At 39.0% G+C, this 20270-nt stretch overlaps 1 long non-coding RNA gene across 1 annotated transcript; it reads right to left on the bottom strand.

The window, feature by feature from the left end:
- Window positions 1–533: 533 nt before the first annotated feature.
- LOC114142648 (uncharacterized) lies at window positions 534–5131 on the bottom strand. Its single transcript, XR_003595089.1, has 3 exons — window positions 5075–5131; window positions 4633–4635; window positions 534–545 (listed from the first exon to the last, which is right to left on the bottom strand). It is a non-coding gene; the product is annotated as an uncharacterized LOC114142648 (long non-coding RNA).
- Between the last annotated feature and the right edge of the window lie 15139 nt (window positions 5132–20270).

Raw genomic sequence — 20270 nt, 5'->3', positions numbered from 1 at the left:
AGGTTTATGACGCAACGTCTGTTAAAAACTTACTGCATGAACTAAACTTATTCACATGAAATTAACTTTTAATTTAATTTCATATTCAGTGGAAACGCCGCAATTGCAAAATTGTTTTTTTGAGGTTGGTGGAATATCGAAAACGTTTTGCGTGCATCTCTAATGGAATCTGAGCTAATGTAAAATTCTAAAGTATTGTCATCTTCAAATTTCAATTTTAACAGCCTTAATCCTCGTCAATGTGGGTTTATGTGATCTTGCTTTTGGATATCTTTCATGTAAATGGGACACTGCCCAACGGATGAATATCATAAATACATTTTAAAAAATGGAATAAAGTATTCAGGTCTGATTTTAAATTAAGATACCTTGTCCATTAAATTTACTTAAAATGGATATCTTTGTTCAGCAGACGAGTTCAGACGCAAAATCACAAGGAAAATCATACCAGTGTGTTTAGAATCAGCAACAGCCAGTGGCAGCAATTAAGTCTGAATGAAAGGGAGGCGGGAGGAAAGTTAAGAGTCAGTTCTTTCTTTTGCCTCCTCCTACCCTTACAGAAGATGTTACCTGTTACCATTGGTTGGGTCTGATTCCTGTTTCCAACCGATCGTCTCTCATAAATAATGACACCTTTAAAATCAGTCATACTTTCTTACAGTAGACTATTGCTACTTTCTCATTGCAGGCAAAAGTCACACAAAATCCACATTTTCTCTCCCCATAAGTGACCCATATTTCACTTCTTTACAACACTCTGAACAGCAAAAATCCCATTTTTATTCAAATGAGACCCAGACCAATTTCCTATGTGCTCCTAAATCAGAAATATATCAGATGTTTATTAATGTAAGCTCAAGCTGAACAAACATATGCTTAGAGTTTTACATGCAACTCTCACAATGTTGCGACGGAGGAGGGACGAAATGCCATCAAATGAAGTCAGTGGACGAAACAAACATGGCGGACGTCCATAATGGAGATGTTGGATCTGCCTTAACAGCAACTTTAGAATTCATAAACGCACACGTACACACATAATGTCTATATCTTTTGCTTCATAAACGCACTACAATGTGTCTTCTGCGGTCTGAAGGTCTATCAAGGCCTGGGGGCCAAATCCGGTCCGCCACAGCTTTCATGTGGTTCTCTAAACTCTATAGGGACCCCAAAATATAACCTTCAAGATAACAGTTCTGTACTCAAAGATTATTTTATTAATCAAATCAAAGAAGATTTTTTTCTTTTACCTCTATACTGATAAATTACATCAATCAGTATGGCCAAATTTATAAGGAAATTCTCTCAAACTCAGCACATCCCTACATTTTTTCACACTAATGCATAATTGTGTGTGTTGCAAATTTTCTGCACAAATTGTCAAAAGTATTTGGTTTAAGTGATAGCAACTCCCACCTCTAGGTGGCAGTGTTTCTTCCTTCTACTACGCTGCTGCCTGAGCATTACCTGAAATCAAGTTATAGAATGATCGATATGGCGAGTTACAAAAATCTCACATTTACTGTGATGCATTAGCGCAAATATTGCAAAGATTCCTCTCAGGTATTTTTCTAAAGTTTTCTTATGGTTTTGGTTTTATCTATTGTTCTTCGTTTTGTTTTATTTCAAATATTTCAAATTTTGTCATGGATTGGTGCGGTGAAGGGTGGTGAGGCAGACGCAGCGGACCCAGGTCAGATGAATTATGATATTTAATGACGAAAACACAGTCCAAAACAACTAGCAGCAGGCAAATGGACACACTGACGACGACAAGGACCCGACGAGGAACAAGGAACATAGGTGGAGTTAAATACACGGGAGGGTAATCACAGAAACGAGACACACCTGGGAACAATCAAGGGGAGGACAGGACAACGAAGAGACTTAAGGACACAGAACACTCTAAATAAACAAAGAAAAACACAGATCCTGACAAATTTCTTCTCGTTCCAGTGTAAATTGTTTTTTTATAATTCTAATGTTGATTGGTCTTTAAGAGGGTAAATTTGAAATACTATACCATTATCAGTATATTACCTGAAAATTGTCTCAAAACAATCATGTTATTGTTTATCGCAACAAGTACTGAGGCAATTTATTATCCAGCAAAATTTGTCGTGACAGGCCTGTCCAGTTTTATTTAATTTTAAGAAAAACCTATGAAACATAGAGTCAGCTATTTATTAATATTTTGCTAATGGGTTTTTATCAGTGCATTCTGCTATAACTTGCCTTTGAGAACATTTGAGATCCAAAGGCTGATTGAAGTTGCATTAAAATTACGTGCAAAATGACAAAACGAAATCTCATTTCAACAAAGCGTCAGAATTTACAGTGAGACTTACAATCTGCCCATCGTCTATGAGTATAACACAATAATTTTATATTTTGCTGCCAGATTGAGTAGAAAAGGTTCCAGATTTTTCCTGCGACATATCGATGTGCCCCTGAGCAAGGCACTTAGCCCCAAGTTGCCTACAGACCTGTGTATTGGTGTTTGTGCGTGTGTCTGGGTGAAAGTGTCGCCGGTGTACAGCACTTTGAGTGGTTAGCATGACTAGAAAAGCACTATATCCAATTTCAGCCCATTTACTCCCATGCATATTCAGTGTTTCACTTGAAGTGTTGGTAAATGGTAGATGTATTGAAGTCGCTTTGGGGTCAATCCGCTAAAGTAAAAAGCAGCACACAGACGAGGTTAAGAAGACGGGGCGCTGTGTATGGAGATGAGTACCTGGAGCGAACTGTGACAGAATGACAAATGGAAGACTGAAAGAGAACATGTACCAGAAAGTACAGCCGGTATAATGTTGGGTTTGAAGATGGTGCCACCGGAGAAAAGAGAGAAGGTGGAGCTGTGGGTGCCTGAGCTGAATATTATTGGATTTTTATTGGGAGCAGCCAGAATGGACAGGATTAGAGATGAGTATTATAGATTGACAGCTCAGGCTGAATGATGGAGAAGTGGATGATCACAGAGAAGAATCATTTATGTAGGCAAGGAGGAAGCACAGAGGGTGGGGTGAGAAAGGAGGATGGTAGGGATGTGGTGAGGTGGAAGTGGATGATCCCCTACTGATTCTTTGTACGTAATGTCACGCTCTTCAGAAAGCGGACCACTCCGCCATGACCAATGACAAAACAATCTACGCGCTCATTAACTCCCGTAAAGCTTGTCAAAAAACAGACAGCTGGTAGCCTAATATCACTTTTAGTTGATTTCACTTTAAAAACTGTTATAGGGTGATGTATGCCTGGCTGCACAAATGGACAAGGATACAAACCTCACTCATCATTTTATCGTCAACCTTATGATGAAGAAAGAAGACGACAATGGATACAAGCTGTCAATCGGTAAAGACCGGCAGTCATCGGTGTATTCCCGGATTTCCAAAGGCTTTTTACAAGTTAAGATTAGCGTTCATATACACAATAAGTACAACTGATAAGATGCAATCAAATATTGTATTATGGAGAAGGTACATGCCTGATCATGTCTCACCATCATGTAGTTTCCATGTACGAAAGAAACTGGTAAGCATCTAGACCAGTCTTAAATGGTGGTCCCCGGGGCATTGGTGGGCTGCAGGCGCCCCCTAGTGGTCTGTGAAATACCACTGCATGTAAACCACTGTTCATTTGCCATGATGTTAGCTCAAAGTGCGACGCTATAGTTAGCATACCAAAGGATTGTGTTAAAAATAACGATGGAAAACTGGCTTAAAACCAGGTTATGAAAAGGAAAAGCTGCAGATACCGGTTGAAAGAAAACAACTCCAGGAATATTATATGATCAAAGGAAGCCAAGTTATATCTGCTGAGTGTTGTCGTTCACTAGCGACTGGATTTTTCTTTAATTGTGCTTCTAAAGCACAAATAGTCCTAAATGTTATTAATGCACATAACACTCTGTAGTAATGAACGACTTTTTTTATTTTCATGTGTTTGACATCATTGGAAACTTAAACTTAAACACTTTCAGAATCTGTAAATAAGTCAAAATGCCAAAGTAGATGGGTCTTCATGTTCATGGTTTTGTCTTGGCCACTCATATGTACCAAACAGCATCACTCTTCTCATTAGGATGAACAAAGAAAACAACGATACATGAGTTAAGAGACTAATATTTTCATTTCAGGTTGCATCATATATTAACATATGTTATCGCAGGGCAATTTCAGGTTAACTGGTCCTCAGGCTGAAAAAGTTTGAGAAACACTGATCTAGACTTTAGCACGGTTTTAAGTCTGCTCTGGTGTAAGGATAATCGCCGTTTACAACATAGTGGTAGTAATTATGTATGTGGTATGACTTCAGGCAAAGTTGGCAATTTGATTAAATCAACAAACACATCAGGAGGGAGAAGGTTTGGGTCTGTTTCTAAGTTAGCTATGTCCAACTTTAGAAAATACCGCCGTCTGTGAGCAACAACTTGGTGTGCTGCTTCCACAGATAAATTAGCTCGACTTGAAAAAGTCGAAGCCATGTCTATACTGTCAAAAACAACTGGGCAGGGCGTGGTGGTGGCTCAGGGATAAAGCAGGCATCCCATGTATAGGGCGTCACAGGTTTGAGTCCAAGCCTGTTGATCTTTCCCAAATGTCTCTCTAACAACCTGCTTGGGAAAACAATCTCTTGCTCCATCCAGTAATTCTGTTCCTCACTTCCGACATCCGTCATGGCGCCTCGCATCATTAAGTGATGTAGTTGCAAAGGATCGATAGGAGCAGAAGAAGAACAAGGAGGAGTAAAGAAGCATGCAATGCAGTTACTCCGTCTCCATAATCTACTTCCAAAACTTAAGGCAACGATAAAATATTTGGCTACTTACATCTTCCTTGTCAGTCTGTGTGTGTTTTGTCTGTGTAGAAATAATTATGAACCTTTTTTGTTCGTTCTCTCTCATTGAGTGTGGAAACCAGAAGAGAAATTGACGTTAATTCCTAACAAGGAACAGAACTCACTCCAGAATCGTGACATGAACTGAGACACGACAAAAGCCTGAACACCTTCTTATTGTTGAGTAGGGAAAGGCACCATGTTTTTGTCCCTTAAGCCCTTTTAACTTGACGATTTTGGGCAATGTGGCAAAAGGTTTTGGACACCCCTGTGTGAGATGCTGCCAAAGACTTGAGACGGGGGTGAAGGCTCACTTTGAACTATTTTACAAAGAAGAACGCGTTGGTAGAGACCAAACACAAAAGTTACAGCTGTATTCGCAATGCAAAAGGGTTCTACAAAGTACTGACTCTGGGGTATTGAATACAAATGCTTGAAAGCCATTTATCCTTCACCTTCAAATTTACAATTATTTTCTGTTTTGGACTCATGTTTCCTATTTCTTTTTATATAGGGTACCTAGTAAATACAAAGAAATTTGTGGATTTAATGTGTTTTCCTTTGTTTTTACCTAAAATTCTCTTGTTGTTCGTGTGATAAATGTGTGAGTATACTCCACTGAAAAGTAAAGCCAGAATGCCAAAACTAAAAAAAAAAAAAAAAAAATTAAGAGGTAGTTGAAAGCATAAAGGGAAAAACAGCTTACCCTCTCTGCTGATCGCTTCAGACTGCTGATCTGGTAAGTCTGTGAAGTCCGTCTTGAAGTCGAGTCTTATTCCTCAGAGTCTGCCACGAGGAGCCAATACTTAGCCCCATCACAATGATAGATGTAGGTGTAATCACACGCTGACACTCCTGACGGCGAATCTCGCTCGTAAAATCACTTGAGTCAGCTCGATTGATCATGCATTTTCGGAGGCTGGATACTTTGGAGAACTTAGTTTGTGACAGATTTCCTTTTGTAAGGTCAGTCTGCCCAAGCTAATAGCTGCTTCATCACCACAGTGACCCACCTTGCAGACAGCTGGCTGTATGATAAGAACAAGTTAAGGTTAAAAGGATTTTATGAGACGACCCCGCGTGCTCCGCCGGCGTACATCTGCCAGCTCCTGACAGAATTATAGATTTAGTAAAGATTGGGAAAATACAAAAAGTGAAGTGAGAACTTGAGGAATGTCATTCCACAATGTCAGATTGCACTTTGTAGTAACACTGATTAAAAGGAAGATCAACAGTGCAAAATATTATAATGATCAAAATGCATCCAGTCAGCCATTCTTCTTTGACAACTTAATCAATCCAAAGTCAAGCTTCGACTTTGAACCAACATTGATGGCACATTGTAATGCAGTACTCCAAAACACATTCAGTCCTCGTCCCTGCGCATGTTAGCATGTTGTCGTCCTAAAATAAGGGTCAAATTAGACAAGTGTGGGACAAAAGAAGAAGACAAAATGCCATGTGAAGATTATCTCAAAATTATAGCAGTTGAGAAAAGTCCATCGAAGACGCTACTGAATGGCTTCATTCATTTTCCCCGCCGCCATTGCCAAACTAAAACTGAAAGCTACAGTGGATAAAGAGCACAGAGACTGAACGACTCAAGTCCTCCTTCTGTTTGCTGATTGGCTCATATGAATTTTATCTGGAGAAATCAAGTTTAATGGGAGAAATCCCAAAAGGAGCACTGAACGGAGATGAGAACTAGGCATAATTGCAGAGAAAGCCAATGGACAAGCAACTAAACCATGGAAGTAGACATTTTATTCTGGGCACTATTTCAGATGTTGCATGTAAAAAAGTGAAATAGCTGATTTGTAAAAACAAGGATGAAACACTATGCAGCATCTACCTCTATTGGCATGTTTATACCCTGATAAAACGTCTCCGGGAAGAATCCGAACTGGTCATCTATCATGTAGGGTTTGATGCGTCTCCTAATGGTGTTAGCTGCTAATGATAGAAGCTTTTCTTTTATTTTAAGTCTACAGCTTGCAAAGATCAAAGTGCAAAATAAAAGCAACCATTCATACAAGGGCACAATGAGTCAGATCAAAGGCCTGGTAAACGACTGCCGCTCAACCCCGTGATCATCGAAAAACAATTAATAGGAAGAAACTAACCTGCCAATCAAAACCTTGTGTTTAAAAAAAAGAAAGAACTAAAGTCAAATTCATGCTGCTTTGTTTTGAGCAACTGAAGGCAGAATATTTATAACTGTGCTTTGGTTTTACTAAATAACTCCTGTCCTTCCCCCGTTTCGATGCTGCTTTTAGATTCTTTGTATTTCTGTCAGTCTCTACGTATTATTTTTATTTGTCCTTCTGCTCACACTTCAGGGGAAAAAAAGAAGAAAATCTTTTGTAGTTTCACTCCAGGGTGAAACAAGTCGCTGAAGACAGAGGACAACAGGGACTATCGGTGTGAGCATTTGACTCATTGGATTACTAAAATCATTAAACTGAATAAAGGCCCGAGCCATTCAGCTGCCTCCCACCCCCCACCGTGTTTCACCTTGTCTGCTTGGCAGTGAGCTGTTCTCTGTCTTGTTGAGAAATGAGCACAGGTTAGCTGCTGTACGTGCGGCTCTCGGTGAGCCCCTTCCGCCGGCCGCCACGGCTGCTTTGCTCGACGCCATTGATTACCTGATGCAAGCGCGAGCCAAGTGGGCCGCTCTGATCATTAATCCCAGCACTGCCCTGCTCTTAAACAACACCAGCCCCGCTCCTTTTTCCTTCATTGGTTCCTTCCTTCCCATCTCTGGCATATTTTGAAGTAATAGGGCCGTGGGCTAAATGAGGCCCAGGATTTACAAAGCAGGATTATTCACATGCGAGGTCAGAGCGGGGTGGGGGGTGAGGGAGGCGTACAGGATGCTGCAGCTTCCAATCATTTGATAAGACTTTCAAATTTTCTTGAATACTTTAAAGGCTCTGGCAGGAAGTTACCACTGAAATCAATATTTCATACCATGGAAGAATTCCTGGACTGAGCAGACAGATTTTGTGACATTAGGAGTGACGGCAACGCAAAGGTAGAGGCAGATCTCTATGTAGCATGTCAAACTGTTGACTAAAAACTGAAAAAAATCACTCTAATAATCAGAAAAGACATTGTGAATAATGTCAACTTTGTATTAAAAGTGTCATGATTTACCGAATGACACTTTATGACAACAGTCATAAATATTCATGAAGACTTACTCATGTTCATGTCAGGTGTTATGTCATGTTTATGACAGGTGTCATGACAGTCTTATTCACAACCTGTCAAATAAAGTGTTACCGAATTTTGTGCGTAAAATTAAAATCCTAGATGATACATAAGAATGCAGTGTTTTGTCTGGATATTTTGGCCTGTGTGGAGAACCTGGATTATTACACATTTGGTATAAATTTGATTCATAGCCTCACTGATGGAGTAAACCAGTGACGAGTCCCTGCTGTACTTCCACTCTCTCAGCTACTGTACTTCCTGTAACAGTATAATTTTCCCTACTGCTGTTTTGGCCGCCTGGCTTACTTGTTTCGCCGTTGGGTTCTAGTACTTACTGTAGCTCATCTCTGAATTCTGGATCATTATCTTCAACTGCAAAAAGAAACACACACACACACACACTACATTTCCCTCTGTTCTCTTTCAGGTTCTTGACATCTTTTCATGTTTTGTTCTCGTTTTCTCATTTGTTTCAAGAGTTCCTTGCTTTTATTAGACCCTACTAGAGATGCACCGTTCCACTTTCTCCACGTCTTGTATACCGATACAAATATCTTAGGTTTAGTATCGGCTGATACTGATCTGATACAGAAAGGCTCTGGCAGACATTTAAAATGTTTCGTTTCTTTTTTTTAAAGACAGATATACAATATATGTGCTGAATAACCATTTTATTTGATAACTCTGCACCAGCACAGCACACTTAAATACGCCAACAGCTTCACAGGCTTGGCCAAACATGTCAAAACAACTTTAATTTGTTCAATTAGAAAAAGTTAAAAGTACAACAGCTAATGTACAATAATAAATGTTAAAGAAAAGAAAACTGACAAAAACAATAGGTTGACTACCTTGGTCAAACATGTAAAAATGAAACTGCAGCAAACCTTTGAAATGTTTCAGAAAGCAATTAGGAATTCTAAATATAATGTAAAATAAATGAGTACAGAATTAAACTGAACAGATCTGCAGTTAAGAATCAGGCACATTGTCGCAATTGTTTTTTCCCTCCAATATCAGGACCAATACAGATATTAATATTGGATTTGGTGCATTTCTTGTGCCTACAGTTTGAGAACTCAATGAATTTTAGTATTGGAAAATACTAAAACAATATTGACCGATATTGACTATTGTTCTGAGATTTTGAAAATCAAATCTGGTGTTTAAACACCCAGAGCTTGTTGTAGGCTTTTACCAATTTTTGTGTCAAAGGAGGGAAATCAAAAAGCAAAGCCCATTATTTTCAGAAGTGAATCTTCACTCCAGGGAAGGCACCTCCAACTCACGCATCAACACAACGCGTTTGTTGCATGTCCTCCAAAGCACAGTCAAATATGAGTTCTGCGACACCTACGTCTCGTGTGGAGGATACGCCGACTGTGAGGAAATTTCACACCAGGTAATTATCTGCTGTTTTCCCGCGCCGCTGGGAGGAAGGTGGGCGAGGCCGGCTGAGCGGGAGAAGGAGTGGCGGGGTGGGGTGTGTGAGGGGGAGCGAGGTTTTCCTTCCACCCTTTTGATTTGAGGGTGAAAATTACACAGCCTCCTCAGCGGGCTTGGAAAGCCACAAGACCTCATCAAGCAGCAGGTGAGCTCTTCTTCTTTTCTTCATCTCTCTCCTTCAGTGTCATCCTGTACTACATAAATAGAATGAAACATCTCATTTGCTGCGTTGTGTTTCAGAACAGCTCCGCTGAGACGCTGGCCACCGATACGGCCGCAGGGAGAAAGTTCTGATAATGGACACGAGTCGCCAACAAGTTTATAGCCCAAAAACAACGAGAAATGATCCGCCTGAAAACCTGAACAGGTTTGTCACCTCCAGGGTGAAACAGGTATGTTTAGAAGAAAGTATGCCCTCTACTATGGATTTTATGTATGAAGAACATTTTGAGTCACCAACTCTATCCCTTTTTTCAAACGTTGCTTTGTTTCATTTAGATTTGCAGTCATTTGTTTTGGCTTAAGTCTCTCTGAAGGTCCCATCACAGTTTTTCAGTTTTCTGACCTTGGAGAACCTCGATTCCTACGCGTTTTAGCAGCTTTGTTGTGGATTTGCTGCTGTGTTTGTGATCATTGTCCTGTTTCATGACCCAGTTGGGTCAAACCTCAGTTTCCAGATGGACCCCCCCCTCTCTGACTCAGGAGTTTATGGCCAACTCAACAAATTCTAGCCCAAATCATCCAGCCTCTACCAACATGAATGCCGTCATGATTGACAAATTTTGATAAACGATAAATTATTCCAGATAAATCATTTAGCGCAAAGGTTATTGCGCTAAACGATATTGTTGTTTCGAGACCATTTTCAAGTAACATAATGGTTATGGCTTAATAATGCAAGAACACATTCTCATGGTAGTACCAACAAACTTTTCAGCAAGGAACTAAAGAGAGAGAACTAAAACATGCAGGATGCCGGCCGTCAAGGACCGACTTTGGGCACCCCTGTCATAGATCAAAATTCTTTAAATTCTAATTAACATTTAAACTTTGGAGCTGGTAGATATTTTAAATATCCAAAATAAATAAACAACAGAAACAACAGATAAAATGAACTATGAAGTCTCTCAAAACAAAATGGTCCTTTAAAAAACAGGGAATGGTTGAGACCAAAGCACCAGACTGAAGACTTTTGTCGTCCAGGTTTTGGTAGAGGGAAAAGAGGAAAACGATAAATCATGCAAGTAGAAATTGAGTTTGTTTTAATTTATCATGCAGGTAAGTGACTAATTCATTGGCCGACTGACGTGTTTGCTTTTCACCATACATGGTAGTCTGCATTATGACCAAGAGTCTTCAAATTGGTCTCATCTTTGAGATTCATTTAGATGCAACGTAGAAACTTCTGCCATTTTCTTCTAACAACCCAATAAAAACTCAACGATGACGTTGATTTCCTGCACTGTTTTAGGACTGCAGTCTGCCTGTAGTTGTAGTTTGGCAGCGGAGGAAGTGAATGAAGTCACTCGTTGGGCACACTTCCAAATATTGAGCAGTCAACGTTGGAGCAAGAGGAGTGTTTAAGATGTTTTATTCCTGCCAAAGATGTCATGGCTCTACTCGCCACAGGTCTGGGCCTTTCCAGGAAGCCTAATCAAGCAAAGGTTCGTGATTGGGTAAACTCCAATCCAAACTTCAACACAGTCCACGCCTCCAGGAAGTAATTGTTTCTCAGAGCGTCCAGATAGTCTGGACGACATAAAACATAGAACAAGGAGGCGGTTTTTCCAGGCTAAGCAGGGCTAGACCCTTTTATATAAGCAGAATATTGTAAGATAATCAGAACAAAAACTTCAGTGCTTGTAAAATAAACTTTAAAATTTGTCTCATGCAATAATTTAAAGGTTTATAATTAGCAGGAATAATTCATTTTAGGGTCCTGTTGTTTTATCTGGCAGAAACTGACTTTCTTAGTGGGGGTTTGAGTCTGATTAGCCATTAGCCGTCCTTCAGGAGGAAAAACCCTCTTTTTTTATGCAAACTCACTTATAAAACTTTTGCCTACTGCAGGTAAAGTCCCGACAACTGATTACCACTTCACAAAGATCTGCTTCGAAGAAATGAAATTTTAAACAACACCCTTACTTTCACCGAGGCATAACTAAAAAGCTCCCACAGACACAGTTAACAGTTTCTTTCCTGCAGCCCCAGAGTCGGCAGAGGGTTAACAACATCCTCCTCCTTCATTAGGTATCGGCCTGGGCAGAGGAGAACAGAACAATGGAGGCCTCGCCGGCATCTCCAGAGGCTCCCAGCAAAACATGGATTAGGTGGAGATTATTAAATGTCAGCTCTTAAGACGAATACTTTTTACAGCCTCAAAGTAAATCAATACTACTTATCTTTGATAAAAGAGGCAGAGAAGATGTGCCAGCATAACAGCCTGACAGCTCGCTCTGGCTCCCTTTCTCCTGCAAACCTTTACTAATCAAATTGGAACATCCCACAGGACCGGTTTCCAAATTCATTCCGCCGCATTTGGGGCTATATATTCACTTATGCAGTGGCTCTCAAAGGTTTACACAGCCCTGTTAAAATGCCAGGCTTTGATAAATCAAAACTTTTTCCATATATAAAGTGACATAAATCCTGTTCAATTCCAGTAAATAAATAAATAAACTAAAAAAAAAAAAAGGTGGAATAACCAGTCTGCAGATGTGGGCCTCACCAAAATGAAACACCTTTTAAGGGTGCGTTCACACCAATCCGGTTCGGAACACTTTAATCATACTCTAGTTTGTTTGCCTAGAAAATCTGGTTTGTTTGGGAAGGTGCGAATGCGTACGCAAACTCCGATGCGCTCCAGGAACAGGAGGTGGACTGTGGCACAGGGCATTCTGGGTAAATAAAACGCTAGCTGTAGAAATGGCTCATGGTCTTTTAAAAAAGACAAAAGAGAAATCCTGCAACTGCTAAAATCCGATGCGCTCCATTTTTATTTACGTTTCGCAAAGAAGGAAGTTGCGTTTTTGTGTCGTTTCCTTCAGTGCTTTTTGGTGCAGCGCCACCACAGGCCAGGAGGGGAACAAGTTTTCAAAAGGTCTGGATCGTTTTACTCAGTGTAGTGTGAAAGTGAAACACATCAGCTGAAAATGTAACAAATGCTGCAGTTTTGGTCCCCAACTGAACCAACTGCTGGTTTGCTCAGTAGAGGTGGGCGGATCGATCAATGATATCAATTCAAAGTCAGTATCAGTATTGGATCTGTACTAACGAGGTAAGTTTGATACTTGAGCTCCAGATTCCCTCTTGAAATTTTTGTGGTGTTTTGTTTTGCAGTTTGTCAAAGATATTTTTGTTGCACTTTATTTAGGAAAAATCAAGTGAATATTTTTTAAATCTATAACATAGACACCTATAAACGTTGACAGAGGTTTGAACAAAATAGTTCAAATACAAAAACACCTAAAGGTCATAAGTTTGATGAGATATCAAAAGTAGATAAAAAGCATCAGTATCGATGTTGGTGATACAGTATCGGCCGAATACTGATACAGTATCACACACCTTTATTAATCAGAGTATGATAATTAGATCGTTTTCCCCCCTTATTGTTTAATGTTATTGTCTTCTTTTCTGTATCTTTTTATGTTGAAACAGGCTTCATACAGGAGGCGATAAACTTTTCCGACACGACTCCGGTGTGTGACGCCAGACACTCAGAATCTGTCATTTTCGAAAAAAGAAAAAAAAAAAAAACTCTCTCAGAACATGTTTGTCTTTCTGTTGCTTGTTTTCTCTCTTTCTGTCTGGCTGTTCAAATGAGCGACGTTCTGGTGTGTATATGCATTCGCTCCGTATACGGGCACCCCTAGCTCTTTCTTGGCTTCTCGCAGCGCTAATGCCAATGATTTCTCTGAACATTCTGCTTCATGCTGAAAAATCTATTTTCTCAAAGGCGCTCCGATTGACATGGGCAAATATTGACTGTAAACAAGCCAATCAGAAACGAACTCGGATGGCTGTACGGAGCTCGCTTGCAGACCTAGTCTTTTTGCTTTAAAAAAAAATTGCAAAAAAAAAAAAAAAACAAGCAACAAAAACGCTTCGCTGTGCCGATCCCTGCGATGATGTGGGCTTGGATGCTCTGAAGTGCTGCCTTCAAACAGAGTGTGTGTGTATGTGTGTAGATTCTTTTTTTTTACAGTCTGTACTTCGCCCTTAGTGCTGTCACAGTGTCTGCATCCAAATCATAATTACAATGTAATATCACGCGTAAGGCGGCGCCCCCACTGTTGTTTCACTTTCTCCTCCTCTTCCCTTCTATGAATATCGAATGCTCTCACGCTGAGCTCCAAAAGCTGCACAGCTCCGTCTCAGATGCACACACTCCTGTGGGTGTGTGATGGGGGAGTCGGGTGGGTTAGTTGGATTGTTCTTTCCTCCTCTGGCTCTGACAGGGACGAGTCAGCAGCGGGACCTCGGATTTAAAAAAAAAAATCACACACACCTTTCCTACTGGTCTGCTCTTACTGCTGCCTGGGCAGGACAGCATCAACATCCTACTCAGCCGTCCTTTGTAGGGCGCGTGGAATGTTTCTTATTCATGTCACGCAAGCGGCACAGGTCTCAAATGCAGAGTAAGGCTGCGTGTCAGACGTTTGGCAGGACAGTGCTGTCATTGAGGAGGAGAAGCTGGAAAGGCTGTAGTTATGTAGTTATGTCATTGGCGCAGCAAAGGAGGTCAGATGTTCAATTAAAATATTCAGTTTTGGTAGAAGATCTTCTGATCTTTGCATTTTTTAGGGATATGTCCAAGGTTTTATGGAGCGCAGGTTAAAATATGGAGAATTTTCAACATTAAAATGTAAGTTTGCTGCGTGAGCACGCGTTGTATCTATAACTTAAGTAAAAATAAAAAATTAATTCTACTTGGGAACCTTACATATGTAGGTGCGATGCTACATGCTGTGCTATGGCACATGTCATGCCAAAGCACAGCATGACATGTGCTATGGTCGCAAATTTGTTTTTTTGAACTGTTGTTTTAATAGCACCACAGTAATTAACAGTAGGTTTATTGATACTATTTTCTACACTATTTGTTCAATAGTCATACTGACAATCCCAACAATACTGACAGCTTTGTGAGATTTTAAACCTCATTAATTGGAATTTATTGTGACAATAAGTCAAAATTCTTAAAAGATAAGATCTGATAAGATAATTATCATTATAAATGATAATACGATAAATGCCCATCCAGGGCTTGAACGATTAAAATAGGCTATTATAAACGTTCTTAGTGGGGATCTAAAGTATTTTAGCTATTCGCGGTAGATGGCGTAATGATACACTCTGCTGTTAAGCATCTGGTGAAAGCTATTTATTATTATTTAGTTAAAAAAAATGTCAAATTAGTCATGAAGTGCATCAATAATCAGGCTACTACGTGAAAATAACTCAGCTAATAGCAGACTACAGAATTCATAGACAGTGTTTTACTTGACAGTGGCAGCTACTTGATAAATGCTGAACTTTAAAACAAGCAACAAAGATGACTCTTATATAACAACATCCTGTAGCAACATGGTTGTTCAAGCATGTCTTTGAAATAGTTTAAGCTGTTGAAGTTAGCAATGCTAATGGTGCTAAAGGAATAACAAAGTGAAACCAGTTAAATAAATATCAACATCTGTTTGTTTTTTTTCTTTTAGTGAAATACTTAACTCATATTTCATTGAGCTGCTAAGTGAGACCTCACTCGGTTTCCCACACAAGCTACACACCTGTTGCCTCAGCTCAGTAATTAACGATGGCTCACGGCTCTTAGGCTCCCTCCATTACACTTGTAAAGAAATATTGTTGCTGGCTGCGGTGGCTCTTCTGACCATTTTACAGAGCTGAAAAAAAGCAGAGCAGCTTTTTAAGAAACCACTAAGATCTGAAATCCACTTTCCTGCCACCCCTGTCCTCCCTGCCAGTCTATTAAGCAACTCTGCTGCTGACAAGAATGTGTGTATGGGCAGGAGATAAGAATTTTATTACAGATATTTGTTCAGTTAGCAAAATTCAACCAAAACGCACAATCCATAAGCTGTCCCATTTATAATTTGATGAAATAAAGGAAGTTGTTGGAGATACAAATTCTGTAAAATAAGTTGAAAATAGAAACTACAGTTTATAAAATTAGGTTGGTACAGTATCATAGGCTTATGGTGATTAAATCAAATAGTCTTGCTTTTACTTAACACAATACGTTTTTTCCTATTCTTGAAACATAAAATTTGCTTTATATCATTTCCATTGTGAAGAAAATATATGAAATGTTTTCTTATCCCTTCCATTTTTTTCACTATCTCTAAATGACAAAAGTCTAACAATACTTTACATATAGTGGTTGTTTTTAATATGGATGTAAATTAATTGATTTTTTGTTTGCCAAATCAAAGTGCACTTTGATGTTTGTACACATTGGTACAGTATTTCAAGAATTATTTACTGACTGAAAAACATACATTGATTTTTTTTACATTTTTTAGAGGCCTGTTTGCTCTCTGAAAAATATTTAAATTCACATTCAATGGGAAAACCTGACTCTAAAATTTCCATTAAACGGTGGCATCTTCTAACAAGTATGTAGAAACCCTGTAACATAATAGCAGCTGATGCATCAATTTGAAAGCTTTTTTTCTGTTACGTTACAGGATATATTTTTCAAGAGCTCACTTTACAAGTGCTGTCTTTCCTCTGAAGAAACTACCTGAAGAAGTAAAGTAAACTTTTTATCCTTTCATTTCTGGACAGGGGGACTCTTACAGGCAACAATCGACTAATATGCATTGAACATTTTTCTCATATCAGCGCCACAATCTAGATACAAACCGAACAAAGTTAAAAAGATGATTGCAAGTAAAAGATTGGCAAAGGGGATTGAAAAAATGGTAAAGATGGTTGTTTAAATGCTTCCATAGATGCAATCCGTCGACTGAATTTATCATCTGTTTTTGACTGGTCTAATGTGATAAATGAATTTTGAGTTCTCTTTACCTGTAAGAAATAATCATTGAAAAAATAAAAGCTTGAAATATTTTACTCTGAATCTATCAAATGAGTGTTTGACGGCCTGAGTGAAGTTGTCACACCCACCTTCTACAAAATAAATCTAAATTATTATGAAATGCTTGTGCAGCAAAAATTTTGTTTGTGCCTTTACCATTTTAATAAATGTTTTTAACATTTAAAAAAAAAAAACCCTAAAAAACAAGCAAATCTGGTCTTAAGTTCTACAAATATTTCAGTTGCACAAACCAACACAAATGTAGCACCATGAACTCGTATCGGTTTTGTGATGGGAACAGGGGAGGTTGATCTCTGGACACCTCTTCTTTTTTTCCAAACAGTGACTACAATAAAAACGCATTTTTACCTCCAGTCTTCTTGCAGCAGTTGCGAGCTGCCAAGTCGCAGTCATCTGCCAGACATTCGGCGAAGCGTACAAGAGTCGGTCTCATGGCGGAAAATGCTGCCATGTGAGTCGGAATCCATTTAGCCGAGATTCAGCGGAAAACACCCGAATTTCCTATCAGATTAAGTTAATGAACAACATTATAAGGAGAAAAAAAATAAAAACATTCACACTGTACCGCAAACATATTAACATTTTGGTTGCAATAATTTATTGCTCAAGCCCCTCTTCAACTTTATAATGCGCTTGATGGGAGTCAAGATGTTAATAATTACACACGTGTCGCCACCCCGAAGCTGACTAAGTGAAAAACCATCGCGCCAGCACAGATTACACGCAGGTACTCGTTTATTCCTCTGTCACGGCTCACTCCGGCGTTCTTCATTAGATATGTTAGATATGGGAAAATAAATCAATGCCACAGCCGCCACATTAGCGAGGCGCCTCTGCCGCCTGCCGTCTCGCGAGGACACGTGCCATGATGGTTGCATATTAATTTGTGACACTCGAAATTGATTTTCCAATCCCACGTGGTATTTGATAAATAACCCTTCGAAAATAAAAAATAAAAACACCTCAGACGATAAATACGGTTATTATCTCTTAGAGGGATAATTAGTGCCTCTTGAGCACCGTAAGCGCTTCATCTCAGAAGAAGGAACACAACTACCGAAAGTAAAAGTGTTCAGTCGTTAACTAACTCGAAGCTGTTCTGGTTGCCAGGTTGCTTTCTTTTCTTCTTCTTTTTTTAAAAGCAGGTCAACAGATGAACACGAGAAACTTGCCCAGAAGGCAGGAAAGAATGAGCGGTAATACTGAGCCAATTATGAGGTGAGATTTTAAGTGAATTTATTACAGCCACCTGGAGGCAGGCGGGCGCAATTAAAGAGGTTATGAAAACTGTTGCCAGGCGAGTTTTGTGCACAGCAAGAAATTTCAATGTTTGTCTTTTCCTGCCTGGTTTTAATGAGACTTTCTTGTGGTTGGGATCTAAAGTTTGCCGAGTTCTGCAGACGGTTTTTAGGTTTTGTTGTAAGTTACCCCAACGGACATGGCAATGTAAGGTTGTTCTCACCAGTAGACTCGGGTTAATGAGTGAATTGGTTTGACACATTCAAACCAATGAATGTTTGAATGGTTGAATTACATGTAGTGGTTGTTTTTAATATGGATGTAAATTAATTGATTTATTACATCCATATCCAATTGCATATCTTGCAATTGGAAAGATAGCCAATGTTACTAGGGGTAATTTTTGAAAATTATTTGCCAAAATGGTTGAATTATGTCCAAAATGTCACACCTGGGTTTGTGTAATTATCCAATTTTATTTTTATTATAATTTCTTCTCCCACTGGTGCTGCAGTTTGTTTACTGAAATTCATTTGTAACACAGAGAATCTAAAAATGAATAAAATATAAATTACTCAAAAAAAAAAAAAAAAAAAACATCAATGCTTGTCAGATAACTAACACAGCGTTCATTACCCCGAACGCGACATCTCCACTATGAGACATGGCGGCAGCGGCATCATCAGGTGGACAGGCTGCATTAGATTTCAGATTGGGCTGAAGGTTCTACAATGTAGTTTGTAGATGGAATCTGACTTAACGTGGAAAATATGAAGGAGTAGGAGTAACAGAGCAAGGCACAGGATGTATTTAAAATGTAATTATCGACAATAATAATAATAAAAAAAAGTGACTTTTTGGATTATAAACACAGTGTAGCGTTTTCAGTTCCAGCCTGCGTGGGAAGAGTATTTATGTGTGTTAAGCGTCTGCTGAGAGCTCTATTGTTTCTTTTTGTACTCCAAGTGTCTCACTTTGTGTGGCTATGAATGTTTGCCTCTCTGACTCTCATTATGTGCAGATTACTTGGCCTAATCTCCACTCTGTGTGTTCCATGATGTTTGAGACTGATAGCTGCCGATGAGGGCCGGCCACGGTGAGAGCGTTTTGTCATCTGTGCGGACTCACGACTGTATGTTCTACAGCGTGCGAACGCTGCCTGCCCAGCAGACTCCTCCCCTCCAAACTCTCTTATTTACATTTAGAGTGAATGCCGCACTGAAAGTGAGGATCCATTCTACTTCACAAGGCTTTTCTCAGCCTCTCTGCCTCCTACATGGCATGGAACACACAGAGTAAAAAAAAAAACAGCAGCAGTTGTGATGCTGAGGCGGCAGACAGAGCTGTAGCAACAAACCTCACCAGATTGTTCTGGAGGAAACAATCAGATTTTCTTAGTTCAAAATCTGGCAATGGAACATGTTTTTTTCAAAAAATTCTAAACCATATTTAATTAGTGATGTATATTATGCACAATATTGTATAAGAAGCTTATCTTAATACAGTCATATTCAATACCTTAGAATATAAGTTTCGATGAGTCTCGTTTGTCAGATTCAATGTACTTTTTGAAAATGGCAAACACACTTTTCATTAAGTTCACGTATCAGTATTTAAAAATAGTTGTTTTATTGGTTTGGTGGTATTCTAATGCTAAGTCGTGTTTTTATTAAAGTGGAAAAGCGTCATATTCGACATAAATAAAAGCTAAATAAACATCCATCTGTGTGTTTAATCTACATAACGTGTTTCACTCAGGAATAAAGTTCCTGAAATAATTGAACTTCTTCAAAATATGCTGACTCATATTTAGCAAATATTTAGCAAAAAGATTACAGGGAGCAATAAGTAATCTATAATTAAATGTCTAAATAAATCTATTTTCTGTTTGTTCCATTAAATTCATAAACAAATATTAGAGGTTTAAGGGAATATTTATTAATCCCCTACCAAAATAATGTTTAGATGAAGTAAGCTAGCTTCAGTTAGATCACTAAAGTTAAATCTAACAGAAGTTGGATCCCTAAACAACAAACATTAGCTAACATAGTGCTAACTCTAGTGCTGTAGCCTAGCTATCCGCTACAGGAAGCTAAGAGGGTAGCAGGTTAATCACAGGTTTTCACAAAAATAACCATTTGCAAACAAGACATTTTGATTATTTATTGAAAATTTCTTGATTATTCCAATAATTAATGGGTAGCCCTTTAGGTGTTTGGGCAAATGCTTCCCCTGAGGATCTGGACTAAATGGAAAGGTTCCAGGAGAGGCATTGAGTTAAGAGTCTGGGGAAGACGAAGCAGTCCCAAATCTTCAATTCTTTTCAATCCTTTCAAAGCTGGAGTTATTGTTTGTTTTGCTTTTTTTAATCAATTTTTTCTCCAACTTTCCAATAATTTCACTGGATACAGCTCAAAGCGAACAGGGTGGAAACTGCACAGTACAA

This window comes from Xiphophorus couchianus, chromosome 4 (genome assembly GCF_001444195.1).
Source record: "Xiphophorus couchianus chromosome 4, X_couchianus-1.0, whole genome shotgun sequence".
Lineage (NCBI taxonomy): Eukaryota > Metazoa > Chordata > Actinopteri > Cyprinodontiformes > Poeciliidae > Xiphophorus > Xiphophorus couchianus.
This window is presented reverse-complemented; position numbering and strand designations above follow the sequence as displayed.